This window comes from Enoplosus armatus, chromosome 6 (assembly GCF_043641665.1).
Source record: "Enoplosus armatus isolate fEnoArm2 chromosome 6, fEnoArm2.hap1, whole genome shotgun sequence".
Classification (NCBI taxonomy): Eukaryota; Metazoa; Chordata; class Actinopteri; order Centrarchiformes; family Enoplosidae; genus Enoplosus; species Enoplosus armatus.
Genome location: NC_092185.1, coordinates 23,600,296 through 23,610,150, shown reverse-complemented (window position 1 = coordinate 23,610,150; position 9,855 = coordinate 23,600,296).

The window sequence follows — 9,855 nt, the reverse complement described above, 5'->3', positions numbered from 1 at the left end:
ATTTAATGGCAATCCCTCCAATAGTTGTTGAGATATTTCAGTCTGGATCAATGTGGTGGACAGACTGACCAGCATTACCATCCCTAGATCCCCCACACCGCTAGTCTGTACTGAGACCTACGTTTTAAATGAGGAGCAGGGGAAAGAAGCACCAAACAACCAACGTGACTGAATAAATCCATCCATAGAGTGAGAAGCTGCTCTTTGACTGGTGACGTAGGGTGTGCTGGGAGTCATTGTTGCAACCTATGGCTGAGGTGACAGCTGATTGACGGCCCAGTGGAGACAGACAGGCACGTGAGATGGATGAGCCTCTCAACCAACCATTAATCAGAAGGGCCTATATGGGTGCATGACAACTCCTATTTATACCATTCACAGAGCGTAAAAGAGCAGAGATCTTTAAGGAAAATTAAGAGAGGTTGAAGATCTCACCTCGCTCCCCTCCTTCATCTCGCTTTCTACCCCCCCCTCCCCAATTAGTGTACTTTCTTTCTCTGACCCTTCATTCATCTTCCTCTCTCTCTCTTTTACCCCACTCGCTCCCTTCCCCCTCTTTCTTCAACAGTATCTTCCCAGTGCAACAGGATCCTGCCCTGGGAGACAGTAGGACCACTTAGTGTTGACTTCTGACCAGGCTTTCATAATGATGCCAAGCAGGCAACAAGGACTTCTCAATGTGACGTGATGGCAGGCTGCCCACTGAACACCAGAGCTAGAACAAAATGGGACTGTCAGTGCTGCCCTTGATGCATGCATATACAAACAGAGGAAGAGGGTCACACATGGATCAAAATGTGCTGCTTCTTTCCTTGTAGCGCAGACGAAATAGCTTGCATAACCCATCTATTAAGTGGTTTTGAAAGCCAGATATGTTGCAAATAAAGTGTAAGCAAACAAATGGTCAGTTAAACAGTTGTTTAGCTGTTTCCCACAATAATCCTAAAGATTTGTCCTTCATAATCCACTTTGCAAGTCATTGGTGCGTACCTAGCACGCCTTCTCCCCCCTCTGGCTCATGATAAAGTGCTTTATCACTGCCTGTGACACAGCTACGTTTATGGAAACTCCTTGGCTGTGCAGCCTCCATTTATCCTGCGTCTACTGCACAGATCTTTGTCCAAGGTAAACAAACTTAGGTCCAAACAGTGGGACCTTTTCTACAATGAGAAACACACATGAGAGTGAAATGTAAGTAGCCGAAGGGAGCTTATCTATCGAAACAAATATGATACTGAACTGGATTTTAATAATCACTGTGCACCAGTCCGTCTCACACTCACACATACACTGGCTGTATACACAAACCCAGTGACCCTGCTGAGTTGCCATAACTACAGCTCCATGTCAACAAAACATGTCCGTCGGCATGTGACGTTTATATTCAACATAGTGAGAGACAGACGGAGGGGTTCGACTCAAAGCAGCGTGGGCTGCCATTGAAGAAACTCATTTAGCATAAAGGATGTTTAATCCAAACATGTACAAAAAACAAGCACAGCAAAACAATGACTTTTCCTGGAATGCTCGGTGTCAAAACATGTCCAGTCCTGATGAGCTGATTCATATTCATGAGCTGCCTGGGGTTTTTATTTAGGACCAAGTCTAAAAACTGAGCTCTCAGCTCTGAGAACTGTGCTCCACATTCTTCCGAAGGACCCATCGCTTTCAGCACATTCGTGAGGGTGGTCTGGGACAATATTCATGGATGCAGGTCTCAGAAAACATATCTTGTGGTATTCTGTGCTAAACAAAAAGTAGATTATGGATAGCTACACAAATGGAGTGTTTCCCATTAATTACCTACACAATGGCGGCCCACCTCTCACAAAATCCTGTGGGAAACACTGAAATATGTGATGAAAAGGATAAATGTCATGAGCCACTCAGAACATATATGGCTGTTTGTAAGCACAGACCCAGCACTACGTCTACACACCAGAGAGTGGACATTAATGACGCTGTCCGATGGTCAACTTCACTTTACTCACACATCAGCAGGTACTCTCAGCAGCAGGGGCAACACTGCTCCCTCATCATTCAGGTCCATGAGTCGAGGCTCCAGGAGCTCAATGATGGTCAGAGCGGTGCGGAACACAGCAGACAGGCCTGAGGAGACAGGACGGCAGGATATCCAAAAATGGTTAAGAGAGGATGAAAAACAACCGAGAGGTATCAACCAATTAAACCAGTCAGATTAGCCCGCTAATCTTTTCCCGGACTCTGGGCCTAACTGAATTATGGCCACGTTAATAAAAGAAAAGTCACACGCAAGAGCTAACTATTGTCACGGACATTAAAGACGATTAAAACCATGCTCCTTCCCCACTGAGTGAATGCAAGGAAATGATAAATCTACAATAACGTCAGTGTGTTTCATCGGCGTGCTTGTACATTTGTGCATGTGTACATACCGTGCAGAATGATGAGATCCCAGACAGCCAGGACAGAGTCCCAGCAGGGCAGGGAAGTGAAGAGAGTGAGGAACCATGGCATCACAAAGTGGACTGATAGGACTCCCACTGACTCCTGCAGGGAGGATGGGAAAACATGGAGGGTTGATTCAGCATAACCACACAATGTATTCAAGACTTGCTTCTCTGCCAGTATCTGTCAACTAGACTGAAACGTCCATTCGCAACGTACGTTAGTTTAGTGAGTCTCTTAAACGGTGTTACAGACTTATTAACAACCATCAACTTCCCAGCATCTGAGGAACGTTGTATTTGTAATGTTTAACACATTCTGGTGTGTCATGTTCACTGCTTGTAACAGTGGACACATGTCACATGTAATACAAATAAGATTCAAATTATTATGGGTCCTTCATGTTTAAGCCTGGCATTCAAAATGCGCTCAGTCTCTGTTTGCTTGGGTCTGGTGGGTACAGCACAAGTACAAAAATCTGTTTACAGTTCGCTTGCCTTAACTCTGCTCAACAGCTCTATTACAAAGGAAATGCTGACCACTGATCTCTAATAGGCTTTTTCTGTAAGGGGGTAAAACTATTGTGCCTACAATAAGCCCCTGTGTGTGTGTGTGTGTGTGTGTGTGTGTGTGTGTGTGTGTGTGTGTGTGTGTGTGTGTGTGTGTGTGTGTTGGCTCCAAAAGGGCAGCTTTCCTCCCGGCCCTGCTGAGTCGACGTGAAGTATAACAATATCTTCAAAGACAATTGAGCAGCACAAATGGTGGCGGTGAATGCATCAGTGTGTTAAAACACACTCTGGCGGATGAACAGAGGAGCGCTAAGTTGCAACGGCAACATGGCTAAGAAGACAGCTCAGAACAAGGCTCACTATTTTCAAATGCTTTATTGAGAAAACGCTACCTCTGTGAGGCTGTACTTAGGCTAAATGCTGACGCAGGCATGCTAACGCGCTCACAATGACAACGCCAACACGGTGATGCTAAGCAGGTATAATGTTTACCGTGGTCACCTTAGTTTAGCATGTAAGCATTTTGGGAACGAGCATGAGACAAAAAGTACAGCTGAGGCTGATGGGACAAATTAAAACTTCGACCTGATGATAATTGGCGCTAGATAAAAAGTTAAATTACCAAAATTATTACAATTCAACCGACCAAAAAACTGACATTGCTATCTATACACCCACTAGCACGGCTAAACATAACACCTGCAGTTTAAGTATATACTTTAAATTATTTACTTTTAGAGATAATCTGCAGCTCAATTATGTTTCCTCAGCACTTTACTATTAAATATAAATGTTACGTAAAAACAAAACAATCAGTCTTCCCAAAGATAAGCAATCCTACTGGGAGAGTTTCCTCAGAACATAACAAACTACTGATGTTACTGAGTGCTAAATAGCTTGCCTCAGGCCACACTAAGAGGACAGGAAGCTTAGTTTTACCCTCAAATGTTCATGTCATGTGCAGAAAGACACATTTCAGATCATAAATAAATAAGTATGTAATTCATGTTATTCAGAAAACGCAGAAAGATTATCAAAAACAGGAATTAAAGCTCCATCCTCAAATCTGATCAAATCTAAAGGTGGAACATGAACTTTCTTAAACGTTTGTCTCAAATCATGATATAAAGGATCTTTTAGTTCACAATATTCACAGATTCTTTCAATTTGTAATGGCAATATGCCCCATCTTATCTGTATGATCTCTTACTTTTGTATCCGACAAATTAACGTATTTTTCCCATTTGCAATCTTTCTTAAACAAGGTCCTCCATTTTTTTTGCCAGATTTTCTTCTGCCCGTGTCCGTATGCATTTAGCCCTGACATGGTATTTGAATTCCTCCACCTCCACATTGGTATTCTTTATTTCTTTTGGAAAAACAAATCTCCAATTTCTCAATAAGATAACATTAAAGTTCTGGCCATTTCTCTAAGAGGTTTAGAGGTTCTCTAAATGCACTTAGTGAAAATAGTTCACTAACAGTAGTGACGGAGGGAGAAATTTACACAGCTGTAGGCTTGTGGCCCCCCCGTGCAACCAGTAATACTGCCGAACACAACTGAATGACAGAAGAGGCCCAGTTGATGATGGATACATTACAGTGGCCTCTCCCTTGCAGATGAACTACTCATCACTTGGCCATATCTGGCCTGCAACACAAATGCACACACACACACACACACACACACACACACACACACACACACACACACTTTCAACATCTTTCTTGCATTTTCCCTTTGAGCGTTTCAAAAACGTTCCTGTAGAAACGGAAGCACCATAATTTCCTCCCAGTTTTCAGTGTCCGCTCATGATCAGTTCCATGTTGAAATTCACATGGGCAGGTTTCTTAGTCCGCGTGTCATTTTGCAGAGAACTCAAGTTCACCATCAGGCTTTTCTTCTCCTCACAAACCCAGACAGTGAAATGAAATCCAAAGGCACTCACCAAGTGCTGAGAGAGCTGTGGCTTCCTGTGTTTCAGGAACTGGTCAAACACCTTCACCTGATGCTGGACCCTGATTGGACCAAAAGTAACAGCATTGCTTAGTTTAGTGTACACTCTATCCAGGACTTCTTAAAATGTATGTACAATCTGTTTTCGATTATTTATAGTATATTTTTTATTTATTATGCAGTCAGTTTATAGTTATCATGTACGTCTTACTTATTAAACACTTTGAGCCCAATCTTACTTGGTGAGGCTGAGGTCAAACAGTTCGGCCAGATATTTGGGTTTATCCAACAAGGCTGTCAGAGCCCAAAACGCCTCCTCCTCTCCCAGCTGCATCAGCAGCACCGCAGCTATGTAGGACATCCCTGTGACACACACACACACACACACACACACACACACACACACACAAATTCTTTAAAAGCTGCATTCCCTACAGTGAGTGTATGGGTGTTTGATACACTACATTAAAATCATTTAAGATACAGCATCAAACATGTTGAAACAATGAAAATAGTTCAGCAGTGGGAGCAGCAGTACACTGCTGAGCATGGCGGAGCATAACCTCAATATGCTTTATACAGCAAACTATGCATATCTGTCCTCATCATAGCTACTTCATCTTTCCTCCAGAATACGATATTTTTCCTGTGGAAGCAGCATACAGAGCAGGACATACTGTAATGCAGGGAGGTATCACTGGAAAGTGGAAACTGTAAACCATGAATGGGAATGGGATATCAGTCAAGAAGAGAGGGGGGGGGGGCTTTATTTGATAGGATTTGTCCACTGGTACGTCGTGCTGTTACAATTACTGACACACTATTTTCCAGAAACAAAAAGTAAAGTAAAAAATGCAAGAAAGAAAATATAAATATGTAATCCTTTGGGAAATGTGAGATTATTCAGGGCTTAAGATCATTTACATCAGATACTACATCACCTCAAATCGAACTTCCTAACTGTTCACTGTAGTTGACAATAAGCACGGTGCTTATATGGTGAGAACAGCTGTCATGTTTCTGATCTGAACCCAAGTATAATAATATACAAGAGGCAAATGTGGACAAACACTAGACAGCTGCTAATAATCCAGCAAAAAACAAAACAGTGGTAATAAATGCTTCTGCTGCTTCACAGTCTGCTTTTCACCCAGATTTTAGTGTTTTTCCTGTCAATTTCCACCTTCATTAAATATTCTAAATACATTCAAACACGTCTTATTAAATCTCCTAAATAATAAGCCCAAAATATATAACAAAATGTGTTGTTAATGTGTGAAAAAGATATGTTTCATTTCCCTGAGACTTCTTGAGAGGAGAATGATGCAGTGAATCTTCATAATAATAGCCCTCTGCTTCCACCAAGTGGTCACATTATGAACTGCAGATATCTACATTTAATTACTAAAAAAAGTGTGAGGTGTATGTTACGCTCAAATGACAATAAGTGTCTCCCCCTGGGCATTTAGAAGAGGGCTAACAACCAGATAATAATCACTTCAATATTATTTGCCAGGAAGCAAAGTAAGAGGGAGAACTTGTTTTAAGATCGTATTCTTAGAATCCCACGTGTTAAATAAATGAATACAGTAAAATCATATGACAGTACAATCATTCAGTCCATTACCTTGGCTGTATCCAATCAGGGGGCTGTATTTGGCATAGGCGATGAGGACCCTGAAGAGTTTAGCCTGACCCTCAATGGCTTCTGGGCTCTCCCCCATCAGAGAGCGGTGCGTCGGGAAGGAACGCTCTGTGGAACAGGCCAAATTAATATGCATGCTTTGATTTTCCCTCCAACAATAGACCTCATGAAAAGTCGCGCATTGTGCGATGGAGAGTATAGTAACACATGTAATAATAAAAGTCAACATTTACCCATTTTACAACGTTTTGAGGACTGAATAACCAGTTTTAAAGTCAGTCCTGAAAGCTAGTAGTAACCAGGTTCTCAACAGAAAACATTCAACATATACACACTAAGCCTACAACTTCATTGCCCTGTTTGAGCTCACGTAGGTCCAGGGCGATCTGTCTGAAGAGTGTGATGTCGTCTACAGAGTATCTGGGCTCGGGGCAGCTGGAGGGCGGCTGATGGTTCAGACCCAGATTGTTTTGGGTGTCGCTCAGTGTGGCGATGGCCGACAGGATGCCGTACTCGCTGACTCCCAAGTCCACCAGGGGCCCTCGGACCTCTGACAAGCACTTCTGTTGTGGAGAAAGCACAACACATTCCATTGTTACACATCAATTAATAACATTTCTGCTGTGAATGAACGACAGAGTATGGGGAGGGATCAGCACTCATAACCAGGTTTAGTCGGGCAGCGAATGAATGTACAGCCAACCTGGATTAGTTAAACTACAATGAAATCCTGGTTTTCTGTTAGTGATGGGGGAAATGAAGCTTTCTGAAGCGCTGAGCTAAAATGGCGACATCTGCTTGCCAACCCTTGGTGTTGCATTTATAGGAAGGATTCAATCCAAGGCACATGACAAAACTGTAAACCAGAATACACGTGGTCTCACTGTCGTTATTGATAATTGGTTCAATAATATAAAGTGGCCAGAGTTTACAGCTCTGCTTTTAAACACTGTGCTAGATTCAAAACCTGCGCAACACCTCTTTGATACAAGAGTGACATAATGACACCTCTTTTGAGGAAGTCACATGATTTTTGGCACGATGAAGAGAGGCACTGATACACCTGAAAGGTCGATACTGTGGAAGTAGTTGGCTTCGATTGTAACATCACTAGTTTTGGGAATTTCCTTCTGTAGTTCAATTGTTTGAATTGTTTCAAATGGCTGAAACGATTAAATGATAATCAATATATTTGCTGATTACTTTTCTGACAACTGAATAATCGGCTAATCGTTTCAGCTGCAAAAGAACAGTGGAATGAATGCCAACTTGCACACAGTTAGTCGTTGATTTTACAAGTTTGACAATGACATGTTAAAGAATTATTTTGAAATGATGTGGAGACGACTGTTGAAAATAATTACAATGTTCTACGTTTTTTTTTGCTACTGCTTAATTGTGGAAATCACTGCCTCAATAAAAGGTAAGCGAGTCTTAAAATATCTGGTGGAACTCTGGCGGAAATCTTTTTGTGTCCGCTCCCAACCTCAAAGCATCATTTTGCGTCAGTACTAGTGTCTACCCGCTCTTTCCAGTGCACGGCTCATTGTATTTCACCTGGTAGTTGAAGTCACTGGTTTCCCTCAGACTGTCAATGGTGAGAAGACACTTCCACACTCTACCTCGCAGGCTCGGAGGAATACCCATCCTGATAAATCGCTCAATCTGAAAACACAGCACAGAGTCCGAGGGAACACAAGACGCGAGTTTACAATTACTGCACGGCAAAAACACGAGGGTCGATTAATCAACAACACTTCTGTGTTTGAAGTTTATACAAGTCTTACCTGGCTCTTGCAGATAAAGCTGGCTCCATTCCAGTAGCTGAGCAGCTCGCACAGCTCTTTCACCCTCACTGAGCTCAGCTGGGGGTAGCTGACAGAGGCAACACAACACAACATGGTGAGCTTAGACTGATTCATCAGTTTCTGGTTCCTAGAAAAGCAAAACACGGGCCATTGGGTGTTCAACTTCTGATTCAGTGATCTCAGCCAGTCCGATGTCTGACTCATCATAAGTATTTATGAATATCACTTTCCTATTGAGTTTTGTTTTGTTTTTAATCACGTGATGGCTGAAATCATGCCAGCTCTGCTCCACAGCTTCAGGATGAACAGTATAAACAACCTACAGTTAGACGTGCTGGAAGTACCTAAAAGATTGAATTTGTGAAGCTTTATCAGTGGAGAAATGTATGTTATTACCCCTAATGAGTTAAATGCGGTCTCAAGGGTGTGTCCACTCTGGCGAGAAAGCACCAATTCAGCATCTTTTTTTATTTCTATTTCATTTATCGGTCACCAAATTTTGAATAAAAATGGGAACAATAGTGTAATTGGCCCCACGTAGTTATATAATGTTGCCGGATATCACGTTGAGCTTAAACTTAACAAGACACCACTTGAGATACACTTCAAACAACACAGCACAGTCTAATATACATGAAATATATATATTTTTTTAAATGAAGTTTTTCTAACAGCTAGCTAACGCTGCCTGTTTCCACTAACTTAACTTTACCACTAGCACACTTTTACTGACGTTTTCTGTGATTAACTACCGTTAGAATAAAGAAGAAACGCCATGCGGGTTTCACGCTGCCATAATAGAAAAAGTGAACACTAGCGTTTATTAAACCTAACTGTCTTCAAGAACTTTAAATGCTCCCACACAACGCTAAAGACAAGCTAGCTTAGTTTAACTACTTTTGACGAGCTAACGCCACAGTCAATGTCGCACCGCACCTGTAATCGTGACTTCGGTGATGAAGTTTTTGGTCCTTTCGTTTAGTGAGAGAAAAGCCGAATTCATCAAAACGCAAATTCTCACTGCGTCTTCTTATTGTAGAGCTTCTCCTGCTGGCGTTACTGCTGCTTCTCCTCCTCATAGTTATAAATATATTTTTTCTTTTAAAAAGACTTGTTTTAAACACACTTTTCGCCCGTTCACAGCAGTCAACAATGGCCCGGTCGGACAGTAGCTGCTGTCAAACTCAACGGTCGCACTCGACCCGCCCCCTTTCTCTACGTCACCGTCAACTGAAAATGGGCGGGATGAGTCAGAGACGTTTAAACAAAGAAGAGTGGCTTTCCGCTGTGGACTCATCAGACAGCGATAATAAAAGCGAAAGATAATCCGTTACGACATGGGAACAATTCCAACATGGTGGCCGTATCAACGACAACAACATAGCTGTCATTTTCCATCATCTAAACAACAAGAATATTGCGGTAAATCGCAGAAGAGACACACAGACCTGACTTACTGGTTGGTCAGCCACAATGAAAAGGTTGATAGTAGGTAGTAGACCATATGTT